Below are 16,599 nucleotides of genomic sequence, written 5' to 3' on the forward strand. Positions count from 1 at the left end.
GCACGAAGAGGTGGGAGATATCCGAACATAGAACCTTAGAGCTGGGCGGCTCCTGAAAGTATTTTGTTGCTTCATTTTTACAGATCAGAAAACAGACCTGGAGAGGGGAAGATGTTTTTATAAGGTCACAAAGAAGCTTGTAAAGTCAGGTTCAAGAATATATCGCATGGCTCATGAGCCAGTCCAGTGATCTGAACGTGTAGGGGACTCAAACAGGGAAGCGGATTGTGATTCCAGCAGAGACTTGCTACAGGGAAATAAAAGGGGCCACTGGCCATCACACCCTCTGTTTTAGCTAGTGATTGCTGTGTAACAAATTATTCCCAAACACAGTAGCTTACAACAAGGATGCATTTATTATTTATGAGTTTCTGAATCAACCAGGCAGCTCTTCTTGATGGACCAGCCTCAGATGATCTGTGCCACCAGATAGCTGGCAAGTCAGCTGGGCTGGCTTACCCAGGGCAGGCTCCTTGACAGCTCTCTTGGCTCTGTGGGGTCTCTTATCGCCCAGAAGCCAAGCTAGACTGTCAGGTTCTCTGAATAAGTTGCATCTTGGCCTTACTCCCTGAGTCTCCCTCCCTCATCAGTGTTGAGCCCAGGTTTGCCTGAGGACTCCCCTGGTCAGAATTGATCTCTCTTGCCACAGTGAGCACCCATCTGACCTTTATCGGCCTCTATTTCCATTCTGTCAGCCTCCTGGAAGCTTGACTGGCCCCCACATTACCCTTCATTTCCCCTGTGTTTGTTTTGCTTCCTTGCCAGCTTCTAGGTGTTCTCAATTCCATCAGATGGAGAGATGAACCTGGTGTCGTGGTAGGCACTGAGACGTGGGATCTGGAGGGCTGTTAGGGAGGCAAGCTCTGTCAAGGCTGCAGCTCCAGGAAAGGCAGCTGGAATGATTAGAAGAATCATGCAGGGGCAAGCAGGCCATATGCACCTCGTTCCCACCTCCAGGAACACAAAGAGTTTGTGAACTATGATGAGCAGACAATAGCCACACTCTACAGATGGCATGCCTGAGACATAGCATCGTGAAGGGATTGCCCAAGGACACAAAGGTCACAGAGGCACCACCCAGTCCAGGCTGCAAGAGTGTCCTCATTGGTCTGTCTCTTTCACTCTGGCCCCTGTATAAATCATCCTCCATACAGCATCTTAAGAATCTTTTAAATATAAATCAGATCCTGTCACTTCCTGCTCAGTACCCACCCCCTGCTTCCCTTTATACTTGCAGTGAGCTTCAAACTCCATGCTGGGGCCCACCAGGCCCCAGATGATGGGCCTGGCTTCCAGCCTCATGCCTCATTGTTTCTTTGCTTCCTCCTGTTCCTCAAACAAGCCATTTTATTCTCCACCTCAAGCCCTCTGTACTTGCTATTGCTGTTTCCCTAGCTTTTTGCATGCCTAACATTCCCATTTTTCATCTGAAATATCCCCTCCTCAGAGAGGCCTTTTCTGAACCCCTTACCAAAGCAGTCTTTACCAATTTCTCTCAATTTGCTGTGCTTATTCTTTAATATTACTCATCCAATTGGTATTTATCTCATTATTTGCTTAATGTCTGTTCTCCTATCTAATTGTAAGCCTGTGAAACTAAGGCCCTTGTCCATTCTTCCTAATGCCTACCATAGTAAGTATCCATGGAAGAGTGGATGGAGGCAGAAATGAAGCCTCAGAGTTGAGATTAGACTCCAGTCTTTCTAATTCCAAAGAACAGCCCTTACTTTTCCACAATGGGCCCTGGAGGGTACGTGAATCCCCTCAGGGCCTGATGAGCGAAGTTGAGCTGACGGCAATCAAAACCCAGAGTCGCATGGAAGAGTTTAGCTAGTCTTCCCAGTTGCCCTGTGCTCACAGGGCAGGGCCCTATGTATGCCTTAGGCATCTCTGTATTCAACCCTCACCTCTTTTTTTCTTTTTATTACATTAATTGGGGTCTAATATATGGTAATGGAAGATTTCACCTCTGCTTTTCATCTACCCAGAAACAAGGGCAAGACAAACGCACCATCTTTCTCTTGCCACTGTGGTTGAGTTCTCCAGCTCAATTCATGGCATCCCGTGGTGTCAGTCAGATTATGCTCGGTTATGCCACAGTGACAAATGATCCCAAAGTCTCAGCGACTTTCAAACACCAAGACATTTCTTACCCGTGTCACATGCCCATTGGGTTATGGATTTGACATGGGCCTCAGACTGAAGGAACTGCCTCCGCTGGAAACTCTACTGGTCTCGTGGCCGAGGGAGAAGAGAGGCAGACCATGTGCTGGCCCCCAAAGCTTCTGCCTGGAACCGACACGTATCATTGCTGCCACGTCTCTTTGGCCAGAGCCAGTTTGGCATCTGTGGTGTGGGTGGACAGTTTGAGTGACAGGAGAGTCTATGATAACCACCATCCACTTTGAGACCCTTTCTTACTCCCTGGCCTCCACACATCCAACAGAAGATGGAGTGGCTTTTAATGGCTCAGAAAGAAGACAATCAACTTTCCTGGGTGACTTAGCCACGTGTCCCTGGAGCTGGCCCCAGTGATTCACTACCTCTCACCTCTCTCTCATTGATGTTTCCCTGTATCCTTGAGAGAGCTTCTGTTTGAACCACCACTTCCTTTTTTATCCATACATTATTATAATCATGGAAGCATCACACTAACATCTCTAAAGTTCAGGGTGGGGGTTGCAGTTAGACAGGATAGAGATGCTCTAATTTATCTTCAGCTTTATTTTCTATCCTGATATAAAAAACAATAACACATAAGTTTTTATTTTTTTAAACTTTTTTCCCTTCTTTATTGATTTTTAGAGAGAGAAGAAGGGAGAGGGAGAAGGAGATACAAATATTGATGAGAGAGAACATCAAATGGCCGCCTCCTGCATGCCCCCCACTGGTGATTGGGCCCACATCCTGGGCATGTGCCCTGACCGGGAATCGAACCAGCAACCCCTTGGTGCATGGGTCGACGCTCAACTACTGAGCCACACTGGCCGGACAACACATACATTTTATATTGTCCCAGAACAAACAGACCACGATTTCAGTCTTGCAATTTACATAACTGATTTCATGTTCTTTTGACAGGTCTACCATAAAGCATGCAGGAAAGTTGCTAATATGTGGACTGGAGCTATTTAGTGACAAAAGTTTTCATTGCTCTATGACAGGATGAAAGAAATAGACTCACATGTGGAGGTGGCCAACTCTCTCTGCTGGGGAAGGACTGTGTTGTATTCTAAGATGATATTCTTTTCTCAGTTTTAGTGTCAAATGTCCTATCTTTTATGACTTGATGGTGATGGTAAGCAGTAGCTCTTTTTATATGTTGCCTTTGTTCAAAAGCAAAAAGGTAACAGCTCCATGTTGGTTTCCCAACTCTTTAGAGTAACGTTACTCATATCTAATATCCCAACATCTGAAACTACTGGAATAGGCCGACTTCTTTCCCAATGTGGGAATTCCCTGATAGCATTCCTGGTAGGACTTCTGCACTAATCCAGATGGAGCTGAAGCCTACTGCCCCACCGGCAGCCTGCGCCAGTCTGATTGTTGGGGAGTCTTTGCTGTAGGTTGGCTGAAGGTTCTGCTCTCAACTGGTGTTAGCTGGGCATCTTGGCTGTGGTGCTCTGCTCCACGGTCTCACAGGTCCTCCTGGGACCAGCAGCCTAGCTCAGGCATGCTCTTCTCGGGGACCAGAGAGGAAGAGGCTGCCTGCTAGACTCCTACAGTCTAGTCTTCAAACCAGCACCCCATCACTTTCACCTCATGCTACTGGACGCAGGATGTCACAGAGTTGAGGGGTGGGAAAATATATTCTGCTCTTATGTGTGAGGAACTGCCAAACCCTATGTCAAAGGGTGTGAAGACAGAGAGGGGAGGAGAATTTGAACCGATAATGCAATCAATCACAGTCATAGTATAGTCTTTTTTCCCTCTGGGTAAAACATTTCTAGTTAACTCAGCTGGATTTTAGTCACAGGTTCAAAGCGACTGCGGTGACCTCTATTTCCTTCCCTTCCCTCCAACCCATTTGGATGTGTTGTGGTGTAATGCAAAGAGCAATGTGGACGACACAGGCCCACTCGAGAACTGAGCAGCTCTGTGACCTTTAGTGTGTCTTTTAAATTCCCCATCTGTGAGACTGGGATTATAACATCGACTTCATAAGGATCCTTATGAAAATGAAGCCCAACAAACGTGCTTTGCCCCCTGTAACGAGCTGTGCCAGTGTGAGTGCTGATGTCTCCTGCAGTCTGAGGTCAAGCACAGAGATCCCACCCCCTCTGGGGAACAGAGCTTGGGGAAATGGGCTCAGAGCACAGAGGGGGAGGCAGGGCACGGGGCGGGACTGGCTTCCCGCAGCTCCCACAGGGTTCTTGATAAAGTCTCCTCTGTTAAAAGAGAGATAAAGTGGTAAGGTCATTCCTCTTTTCTCCTTTATTCATTGTTATGTTCAGGGGGTTAAAAGAGAGACTTCTAGTTATCTAAAAATACTCCTGAGAAAAGTGAGTGCATATAAGCTTGGTTTTGGGGAAAAAAAAAATCTATTTTTGGACTTCAACATGTATCTAAAATTAAGAATATCCTCTATTTGCACATTGGCTCAGTTGGAACCTTTCTCTTCCTGAGCTTAATTTCTAGAAAACAGTCATGGTGCGGTCCATGGTTTATTGTCTCGGCAACACCCCCTGGCGGTCTTGGGCTTGCCCTTAGGGCTTGGTGAGGAATGGAGCTATGCTGTGGATGGTGTGGTTGGCCTTGGAAAACGATTCCCACAGGACCTTGCTCAGCAGCTGGGCCTCACCTGCACTCGGGTGGGGTGTTATTGTCAAGATTTTTCTGATGACACAAGGTGGGGGCTTCACTAGGGAGGAGGCATTCCCCACCCACGCAGCTGGTCTGCAGGGAGCCCAGCAGCTGCGGGAGGCTTCCCACACTCCCCGGCGGCAGGGCGCGGCTTCCTACCTTCCCACACTGCGACTTGGGAGCACCTTCAGAGGAGAGCAGAGACGAAGGTCACAGGCCGAGAAGTTCTAGAATGGTCCACACCTCCAGACTCCTTGTCCACCTTGCCCTTGACCACAATACTTCCCAGTGTTTGAAGGAAGGAAAGGAAACGCGTCAGAGTAGTCATTTTCGATGGTTACTTGGGGAATGTTTGTCTTGGGAGAGAGGAGCCTCGCGGTGGGGTGTTGGGGGAGCAGAGCCGCCAGGTCTGTCGCGGGAGTCCTGTCTTGAGAAGGGAGATTGTTGAGGACAGACCAGGGCGTGGGGCTGGGAGCTCTGAAGAGACACATTTCAGTAGAAGAAAGCTTTCTGATGCTGGCAGCTTACTGCTGGGCAGTCTGGACGGCGGGTGGACTGCCCAGGTGGGGCAGTGGGGCCTTGAAGCTCTCTGCCGGCATCTGCAAGGCAGTGTGGCTCCGAGACCACGTTCCGCGGTCGTCGTTCCAGGGCACGGGCCCTGCCCCTGCCAGGCCTTCAAAGTTTGCTCAGGGGTCAGGAGTACTGGAAAGGTTGGCCAGGGTGTGGGTCTGCGGGCTGAGGATTGAGGGTGTTCTCCCCACAACTGTCGGGTGTCTTCGCCTTGCTCGTTCCTCTCTTGCTGGTAGCATTCTGGTCCAGGAGCTGAGGCACAGGCAGTGGTGGCCCCTCTGATGGCCCTTCCAGGAGTCCTGCAGGTAAGGGGCAGACACCCCAGGCTGTCCTGCAGGGAGGCAGCCCCCAGAGAGGTGGGGAGGGTTTTGCCCTGGGAGGCAGTGACTAAGTGGGAATGGAGTCTAGGCTCAGTCTTGCTAACCACATGCACTGGGAAGTCACTTCTCTGAGCTGCACAGAACAGTAAGGGGCTGGACTGCTGACCTGTGCTGACCATTGGCGATCATCCCCACCGTGCTCGTGCAGTCTTGCATGTTTTCCTGGGCTGTGTAGAAGGACAGGGGTTTGATGTGCACCTTCTCATGGGCTCTCTCAACTGCTTCTTGAGCTGGTCCTGGTTAACCCTTTACAGGTGGCCACACTGAGGTCCAGGGAGCTTGAGAAACCAACCCCCACTTACCCAGCAGTGAGCATGGGCGCTGGGTCAGATACAGGCTTCTGGTTCCTTGAATACAGCTGTCTAGGGAGAGAAATTGGGGCAAAAAAGTGTCCCCTTTGGATTTATAATCCCTTTCTGTATATTCATTTGAACTTTCATGCGCAGCCTGAGTTCTTCATTTTAAACCTCGCCCCTCCTCATTCTATGACCTTGCGGAGCAGACCTGCCACTGGGCTCCTGGCCCCACAAGAGGTAAAATCTGGAAATGCCCTGTTTGGTCTTGTGGTTTCTCTCAGGAGCGGCCTGGGGTCGAGGTGCGGAGAGGGAGCCAGCTCTGGCCCTGTCCTTGGCTTCCCAGGTGAGTGGGCGAGCAGGAAACTGGCGAGGCTCCAGAACCGGTGCAGAGGTGGCAGCTAGAATGGGGGACCTGCAGTGTGGACCAGGCACTAAACCCATGTTGAGCAACAAATAGCTGAAGAAACCAGAAGCAGAGACAGTAATAATATCAACTTTGTTGTTTAATTGGGGTTTAAATGCATTAATAGTTATAAAGTGTTTAGAACATGCCTGACAGGCAAGAAATGTCCCCGTTTGTTACATGGAATAAAGAAATATGGCAGCCTTTGGGGAGAATGTCAGGGGTTGAAGCATGTAAATTGTGGCTTCAAACACTGTTATCACTTGGAAGGAAAGAAAAAGTCAGCATCAATGACTCTACACAAGAGGAGGAGGATCCTTATTTACTCTAAAAAAAGTGCAAGTCTGAATTTGCTTTCATTATGAATGTGATACTCATTTTGAGATGTTTCTTCACAGCTGTGAGGGGTCACACAGGTCTTTGGAAGGATGGTTAGCATGTCACAATCCATCATGTCAGGGCAGATCGATACTTCTCTCTCATGCAGAATTTGGAATAGAACTTACCCACCAGCTCTGATCCCAAATGCAAAATTTTCTAAAGAAGAAAAAAGTAGGTCAGTTGACCTACTTTCCCCTTAAGTTCTTGCTTAAGCTGTTCCAACTAAGAAATAAAAGAATCATTTTTCTTTTTTTAAAAAAAATCATGCACTGGCTATAAAGTCTCAGAAAAGGATTACAAAGAAGAGTGAAATTATTTCTTGCTTTAAGAGAACTTCAGTCATAATGGTGTTTACAAGAGTTTTTAACTCTTTCCTTTCATCTTGCATTCTGCATTCTTGATTTTAGACCCTCTGTCTCCTATCTACTTAACACTTTTAGTTTGGATATTCTATGAGATCTCTTGGGTGTCTGACCCACAGGTGTGGGTAACTAAAGTGTGGGGAAAAAACAGGGGTTGGGGGACCTAGATGACTTGATATGATAGAACTGACTTTTTATCTTCTGAGTTTTTTTTTTTTAAATTGATTTTAGAGAGAGAGGAAGGGATAGAAAGAGAGATAGAAGCATCGATGAGAGAGAACATCAATTGGCCGCCTCCTGCAAGCCCCCCACTGGGGATTGGGCCCACAACCTGGCGACCCCTTGGTGCATGGGTTGATGCTCAACCACTGGGCCACACTGGCCAGGCGAGATCTGGGATTTTAAAGCACAGGGTCACAATAAACGAAGGTGAGATTTCTGTTGATGGAATTGCTTTAATCATCTTCTGATTGTCTCATCATATTTCTGGTGATTACAAAAGTCTCCTCCTACCCCCCCAACTCCAGGACGTTCCTATCACAGGTGGGACCCTTCTTCCACTCCAGGAAGCTGCCTCTGAGTTTTCTGTGTTCCAGTCCCTGGAGTTGTGTACATTTAAACTGGTTTTTCATTGAACATTATTTGGCGCTGACCTTGTGTCAAGTGAACGTCAAACTTCCAGTATTTTATTTCTTCCTCACACTACTCTCTTGATGAGGTACTGGTACTAGCAGTTAGGCACACATTGCTTACAGTGTACGGGCACTCTGCTGTGTGCCTCATACATTCACTTATTGACTCCTCATCATATCTCCGTGTGCTTGCCACCAGCATTAGCCCCATTTCACAGACGAGGAACTGAGGCATGGAGAAGTGAGGCCACTGGCCTGCAGTTCACTGTGTAGGTGGGGGTGGTGGGATTCAAACCCTGGCGGTCTGGCTCCAGAGTCCATGATCTCATCTGCGATGCAACGCAGCTTTGTGGCCATCCCACAGGGGAGGATTAGAGGCCCTAAAGGTTGTGTAACTGCTCGGGGGCACGCAGTGCTGGGGGCGGGAGTCAGTTTCTTTCCAGTCCAGGATGACTGCTAGGGGTTGAAGAGATGGCTGTTCCTTTGGGAGACATCAGCCATCTCTAGATCATGGGGCCAACTGTTTCAGCTGCCATGCCTTATTCCTGGCTGGGGCAAGGGTCTGCTCCTCCAGTGGCCGGCACCACCCCTCCCATAGAATTCCTGAAGGATGCCATCCAAGTCTCCATACACTGCAAAGTCCTCATGCAATACATGGAGTAAAACAAGAAATTATCAGTGTGTGGGATTTTTGAGTTACCTGGGCAGGGGCACTAGGAGGCAGGCTCCTTGGGTAAGGCATTGAAATAATTAATTTGCTGATTATTAATATTAAGGTTCTCTTATATGCTCGACACTGGGCTAAGAACAGGGCATGGGATGGAGAACAAAACGGATAACTTCTCTGCCTGCATATAACTTACATTCACTTGCAATTAACAGAAAGATCAAGCCAATATAATAATAACAAAAAAGAATTTATTGGCTCATAGAACTGAAAAATCCAAAGGCAGGTCCAGCTTCAGGCTTTGTTTGATCCAGGCAAAGGACCTGGCCCCTCTTCCTCTCTTAGCTCTGTGGCTCCCCACGTTGTTTTCCTTCTCAAGCAACACATTAGCTGTGGCTCTATACCTGCATTCTCCTCGTTTAAATCCAGCAGAAGAGAGAGGACACTTTTCTGTCAATATTCCCAGTATTAGTCCCGATATTCTGACTTGTTGGGTCTGGTTTGGACACATGCCCACTCCTGAACCGATCACTGTGGTCAGAGGGATGCGCTCTCTGCTGGGCTAGGCTTGAGTCATATGACCATCCCCGGAGTGGGGCAGAGTGTATCCCATTGCTACTGCATAGACTGAGTGCGAAGGTGTGGCTTCCCAAAGAAGGTCACCATTCCCTATCCAGAAGGACAAATGATCCTGAATGGGCAAGACCAATTGATGTCCACCATAGAGAGGAAAATAACCTATCCTGTCTCCTAGTGAAACTGTCAGCAAGACTTGCATGGATCAAATAATAAATTCATACTTCCAGCTGAGGTTAGTGTTCCACAGGATCCCAGTTTCAGAAGTCATTTTGCCAGGTAGTTGCAACCATCTGTCACACACGGTGGCATTAGAGAGTTGAGCCTGGTACGGCAGTTTGGAGCAGTCATGGGCATGGGATATTGCCTCTTGTGCGTATATAGATCTGGAACCAGAAGCTTGTCCAGTGAAACCCTTGTCTCAGCAGTTAGCTGTGGTTGCATTTAATTTGGAGTTATAAAAAATGAAGGTGTTTGAACTCATTCATCACAATCTCTGTGGCTTTAGGATGCTTTGAGAAACTCTTGAAAATGAACAGCTTAATAATTCCAGCCTCCTTAATGATATCGTGTGGAAAGCATGGCCATAAGAATGGAAAGTCACAGAAATGAATGAGAAATAGCTCAGCAGCAACGGAGGAGTTGTCAGCCAGTGAGGCATAGCTGCAGCGAAAGCTTTAAGAAATATGCACATCAGATAAATTGAGGCCCATAAAAGTAAAGGTCATGTCTGGGCTGCCTGTGTTTCTTTCTTTTCAGGGCGAAGCCCTAACAGAAATAAAGGAGCTTGCTTGGTTACTGAGGTTCATTTCTGAGCTAATGATTTCAGGGACTGGTATGAAGGTAGGGGAGTGGCTGGAAACCAAATCCCAGGTCTGCTTTAGGATTTGCTAACACATGGATTTATGGGTCCATTATGGCACAGCGTCTTTTAAAAGTATGCTTCAAGTGCCTCTCCTTCCCGAGACCACTGCCGGTTAGCACCGACAAAGTAAATATTTGATAGCGTGCGCGAAGCTGCTGGCAGTGTTTGCAAGCGTCTGCGTGGGATGCAGGGTGATGAACAGGCGAGGTGTCAGGCAGAACACGCGTGGATGCGCTCGCAGCGCAGCACAGAGGAGTCCGAGCTGCTGGCTGCACACAGCCTGCCTGTGAGTTTAATGTGTGATACTGGGGGAATGAAAGCCAACCTGGACTTCTCTGCTCTTCTGGGTACATGTCCTTCTGTGTTCTCTGCCTTCTCATCCTCGCCACGTACAACCCTGGGGAAGGGGGCTGCTGTCCTGAAGGGCCTCTGTCCCCTGACCTTGGCCTTGTCTTTTTCTGCAGAGGCCCAGTAGGGAGCACCACAGTTAGTCAGGTTGCCTCTGATGCCCAGTGCCCAGAGGAGCCCGGGGCACCTGTGGGCCGTCTCAGGTGCATCCTCCCCTCTGCCCCCTTTAGACCATATCAAGAGTCCTGATCTGTATGCTGGCTTTCTGCCTCAGTTTCCAGACTATAGCTCTGTTTGCTTCTGCCTCAGCTCCTCGATCTGTGTGGCTTAGGCCAAGGCGGGTTGGTTTGTGTCTAGCCTGGCAGCAGCAGCCACCACGGTCAAAGCTGCTGTGGCTTTCTTGGCATTATTTCATTGATATGGCCAACTTGGGGCAATGCTAATGTGAATCTATTTTATTGTCCATGGAAGAAATCCCAAACCTAAAGAAAGGTTTAAAGAGCTTATTTGAGCCAAGGGCTGAGGACCTGGCCCAGAAGCAAAATCTCCAAGGACTGAGAAAATGCTTCAGGAATAGCTGGGTTGCAGTTCTTTTTATACACTTTGAATCAAAGGAGAAAATAAGGAAATGTAAAATCCACTGGTGGTGGATTAAGGAGGCCGGAGAAAGCAAAGTGGGAAGTCTTGAGGATTGGATAAAAAGGAAAAAAGGAGAGAAACATATTTATTTTACATTGGCGGGTACAGGATAGTTAATATTGAACAGTTACAAGATGACAACAAGTTTCCCTGTGGTTGTGCTGTGTTGCCAGTGGGTGTTTCTGAGTTTGGCAAAGAAAGTTACTGATGTTTGACATGATCTTAACCCAAAGGCTGGGAAGTGACCGGTACCATTTCATAGGTGTGTTATCCCAGATGCGCAGGAACTATGAGCAGGGCTTCTTAGGGTAGAGATGCACTTTTTACTAAGGAAGCTGTGGGCCCGGGATGTGACTTCCTGCCGTGACCTACCAGTTTGGGATTCATGATTTGCGTGGTTACTTCCAGTCACTGAGCTGGTCAGGTCAGCCATGTAGCCCCTCTTTGTTCACATTCCACTGAAGAGAGATTTCCTTGCTCAAGGTCAGGCCATCAGTAGCTGAGACCTGACTGGAAACTCGTATTTGTCGGGTTTGGTGGTGCTTTCACAGAATAGTTTACCGGCTCTTGTGGGCCCTGGGTCAGGCTTATCAACGCTGCACAATTTCTGTTTGCAGAGGTTTTCGGCTACTCCCCACCCTCAGGCCACTCTGAGTACAGTGCCTGACAAAACCGTTGCTTCTTGAACCATGGTCAGCCTTACAGCTGGTCACTGCCCAACAACCTGACCGTGGCTCCTCGGAACAGCAGTCCCCAGGGAGGCCTCCAGCGTCGGGAGCTGGTTGTGCGAATCCACGCCTTGTGCACACTTTCTTCCAGACCCCTGCGCGCAGCTCTGTAAGTGGGACATGGATGTGGGCCGGCGCTGGGAGTGCGATCTACCGGGAGAAGAGCTGCGCACAGTGTGACAAGAATACGCTCACGTTGGAAAGAAGGCTGTACCTCCTCCTGCTCTGCCACTCACTGGTGTGAGACCTTGGGCAGACAACGCAGTCTGTCAGCCGAATTTTCCACTCTGTAAAATGGGCAGGATAAAAGTGCCCATGTGAAAGGATTATTATGAAGATTGAATGAACCAGTGTGCACAAAACTCTTAGCACAATGGCTGGCATACTGTTGGTATTCTGTAAATGCCAGATATGGATGGGATTATAATCTTTTTTATTTATGGTATGTGCCCCTAGCAGGAACTGAACCTGGGACTCTCTAGTCCACAGGCCGATGCTACAACCGCTGAGCCAAACCGGCCAGGGTGATGGGATTATAATCTTAATGAATGATTTATTCAACGATATTGAGAGACTAGTAAGTTCCAGACATAAGGCTATAGTGGGGGCAAAGACAAAATCCTTGCACTCATAGATCTTATGTTTACAAAATCATGATAATTTTTATGTAAACGGTTGTGAAATTCACTTTCTTGTGTAAATTATATCACACACTACTATTTTTCTTTATAACTTCTGTTTTCCAGTTATCAGTTAGAGATCTTTTAGGTCTATCTCCATGTCAGTGGTTCTTAGTGGGGGTGGGGGTGACTGTGCCCAGAGGACAGTTGACAGTGTCTGGAGGCAATGGGGTTGTGAGGCACTATTGGCCTCTGGTGGGTGGAGGTCAGAGGTAATGCTAAACACCCTGCTGTGTATAGGACCGACCCATGACAGATACTTATCTGGCTCAAAATGTCAGTAGTGCCCATGAGAAACACTGGTATATGTCTAGACTTGGATCTGTATCTTCTTTAAACATTTAAATTTGCTAGAATGATATGCAACAGGAATAACTTATTTACTTGTTTTAAAGTGATTTCCTCTTAGTCTGGACCTGTTTCCTGTTAATGCCTGGAAAATCAAAAACAAAAACAAAATCACCACACACACACCAAAAACCCTTAAAATTTCCAATGAAAGATAATCCTGTCTTCTGTAATTTAAAAGTCTCTTTCAGCCCTGGCAGGTTTGGCTCAGCGGTTAGAGCGTCGGCCTGCGGACCAGAGAGTCCAGGGTTTGGTTCCCACTAAGGGCATGTTCCTCGGTTGCAGTTTGTCCCCAGCCCTGGTTGGGGTCATGTGGGTGGCAGCCACTCAATGTGTCTCTCTCACTTCGATGTTTCTCTCTCTCTCTCTTCCTCCCTCTCTCCCTCCTGCTCTTTGTTAAGATAAATGCAAAAATGTCCTTGGGTGAGGATAAAAAAATAAGTAAATAAAATCTCTTTCAGTTTAACTTGGTTATTTTCTAGCAAATATTTAATCATTTTAAGCTCAGAGCTCTGCCTCTCTCTTCCAAGTGTTCTCTCCTCTTCCCTAAATGGTATCTGAATGCAGGGGAAGCTCATGGTCTGGGAAGGAGCCAAACGGCCTAGTCAGTGGCTCATCTCTGGACCTTGTCCTCTGTTTTTACTGATCTTCTAACGATCCAGGGCTGTTGGAACCACCTGTGACTGTCAGCTATGGAGCACAGCTGGGGCTTGGGGGGTGCCTGTTTTCCACATACTTGACTTGACTGTGCTTTGACTCCTGCTGGGACTTTTGAGTTTCAACAACTCCCATCAACTACTGTTGGCTGAGGCTGTCCACCCCAAAGCCTGGGTTCTGGGGTCACCTTGCCTCTTTCCTTGGTGGACCCTTAGGAAGCTGGACCATGCTCTTAACGATCCCTACCTTAAAAAATCCCTAAATCCCGAGGGTCAAGTTCAGGGGTCACCTCTTCTACCCCTACCCCTATAGTTTATTACTATTATTGGAAGAAAAAAGGCTATTTCTTGTTTCTTTCGTTGCTCTACTTTATCCGCACCCTCCAGCCACCTTCCTTTTCCTCCTCAATAAGCAGCCTTTCTGATAAGTTTGACCTATATCTGTGGAAAGGGTTCTTGTGTGTTTATTTACAGGAGATAAATATGTTCTTTATTTTCTTTTTTTCTCTTGAAAATGTTGTATGTGATTTGACCTTGATGTATTTCTGTGGCTAATTTTTATGTGAAATTACTCTTCCTGAACTGTTCAAAGAAGCAAGGGCCAGGAGAGTATTCTGCTCTCCACGGAGCCTCCTCCTCGGCTGTTGTGCATCTTCCTGGCACCGCAGAGTCCCCCCACATGCGTCTGGACCTTCTCCTTTATTTTCTTTGCTCCTATCTTGCTCAATTTGGATTCCATTCCCAGTGGTGGAAGGTGGCCCTGGAGCATCTCACCATGGGCTTATTGTACTTACCCCAGGGTGGGAGGCACATCCCTCCCTCGTTTCAGCTGCTGTTTTCTCAAGTTGGTCCCCTGCTCTCCAGTGAATTCCTGTTTATGGCTCGCGGGTCCATTGGTCACCCTTGTCTCTTCTTCTCCCTCCGTCTAAGCACTTGATATCCTGTAGATCTAGTGTTGACTGTTTGTTCCTACCACCATTTTTATTTGGGGCTGTTGGGGATCCCTTGGCACCTCGTTTTGTTGTAAACGTAGTCTGTGGACTTCTGGTTTTGCTCTTTAGTTGCTCTCCCTGTTTTTATTTGGGGATTTGAAGAGATTAAAAATGCTGCTGCCACCACCAATTCTCAGAATATACCCCTCACACTGATACTCACATCCATGTGCAAAAAATGTGAGGTGCTTTAAGTATCACTTGTGTTTCTTACTTTATCTCACTGAACACTCTGCTATAAGATCCATGCTCTGGGTACCTCTGGTCTTCTATTTTCAATTGTTTTACAGTATTCCATAGGGTGCTGCCACCCAATTTTGCCTATCCACCCCCCAAAGTCATGGATGTCCAGATTGCCTCCAACTCATCACCACTACAAATTAATCTAAGTATTAGTTAAGTTCCTTGCACTGACTATTATGGACCTGCATAAGGATTTCTTCATAAAGTATTTCAGTACTGGAATTGTTGGGCCAGATGCTATACATGCCCATACTTTGACTGGGCATGTCAGTCGCTCTCCAGAAGGCGGAGTTGGTCTCTACCTCCATGTTTCACATTCCTCACTAGAACATGGTGGGAAGTCCTGAATCCCCTCTGTGCTCACAGGAACTCGAAGGCTGGTACTCACCATCTTCAGACTGTTCTCTCTCCAAACACACCATTTCTGCTGGCACACAGCACCTGCTAGTTCTCCACAAAAATTGCATCATAGGGCTCCTCTACTTTACGGCACATTCTCAGTCTCTGGGCTGTGGGTGCAGACGAGTAAGTGAGGGTGTCCTCTCCAGTCCTTGCCCCTCTACCCCAGCCCCAGCCAGGAAAAGCTCTCTCATCTGGCAGGGACTTCGCATAGGGTCTATCCTACCCCTCTGAGTAGGTCTACAAAATCCCGTATTACTCTGAAAATGCAGGGAGTTTCTAGAATGTAAAAATCACTTTTTACTTCTTTGCCTATCCTAGCTTGCAAGACGATTTGCTGTCTAGCTCAGTGAGCCTCAAATCTGGCTACATATTAGAATTACATGAGAATATTTTAAACATATACCCCGTTTAATTCATTTGGGGTATACTGATTCTTGGTATACCCCAAATGAATTAAACCATACTGTCTCAGAATGGGCCAGTGCTGAGAACCATGCTCTAGAGACTCAAGGCAGCCAACTTTCACAGTTAAATCTCATTAGTGATCATTTATATCTAGGTGATAACCTCCCCATCCTTCAAAAGGACACTGACTGATTTTGAATGAATGCTATAGAGTGAAATGAGGGGAGCTGCAGAGCAACAATATTAAAATATTTTTAATGTTGAACATTAAATGTATATACAGTGTATGTACCTACACATGTGAAGGGAATAAAGAAAGCTTAAGAAGTGCAAAATCACCTACCCTTGGAAACCCTTGTGTACTTCTAACATTGTAGGACTCTTCCTTCCACCAGATATAATCCTTTTCCAGAATATTTTAAACTATATATTTAATTAATTTTTTAGACAGAGAGGGAGAGATAGAAACATCAATCAGTTGCCTCCTGCACGCCCCCTACTGGGGATTGAGCCTGCAACTAGAGCATGTGCCCTGACTGGGAATCAAACCAGGACCTCTCAGTCCATGGGAGGATGCTCAGTCCACTGAGCCACACTGGCGGGGCCTTTTCCTGAATAGTTTGCTCATAATTTCTTTGCTTTATTTACTGTTTATATATTAATCTCTAAAAACTATGGTGTTGACTTTGTGGGCTTTTCAATTTAATATATGGAACCATAGTGTATTTATTTTTTAGTTATCTATTTTTAGTTATTAGCTTGTTTCAGGCTTCATTGAAAAATGTTCTCATTGCTTTTTTTTTTTTTTTTTTCATCTCTTTTGTTTGGAGGGCAGACGACCCCAAAAGCCTATCTTTGAGTGGTTTACTTAGATAATTTAACATGTGTAATTAACATAGTCTTAAGTTAATATATATCTTTACCCTTTCCTAAATGAACTGAATTTTTTTAAAAAATTTTTAATTTATTTTTTGTTACAGATATTTTACCTTTTTCTACCCCATTGGCACCCCCCTCCCCACCTCACCCCCGCCCCATCCCTGGCTTAGTTGTCCATGACCATCGGTCATGCATACATGCATGTAAGTTTTGTGGTTTATCTCTTCCCACCCCTCTACCCCCTCTTCTGAGGGATGTCAGTCTGTGCCCTACTTCCATGTTTCTGGGTCTACCGTATTCCTCAGACTGCTATGTTCATTATATTCCATATATAAGTGAGATCA

The 16,599-nt window shown here is 46.8% G+C and overlaps 1 protein-coding gene across 1 annotated transcript in view; it reads left to right on the forward strand.

Annotated features, from left to right (window-relative positions):
• Positions 1-16,599, forward strand: part of SH2D4B (SH2 domain containing 4B) — a 95,788-nt gene that overhangs the window by 59,902 nt on the left and 19,287 nt on the right. The window lies entirely within an intron of this gene.

Source organism: Molossus molossus, unplaced genomic scaffold, assembly GCF_014108415.1.
Source record: "Molossus molossus isolate mMolMol1 unplaced genomic scaffold, mMolMol1.p scaffold_m16_p_17, whole genome shotgun sequence".
In the NCBI taxonomy this organism is placed as follows: domain Eukaryota; kingdom Metazoa; phylum Chordata; class Mammalia; order Chiroptera; family Molossidae; genus Molossus; species Molossus molossus.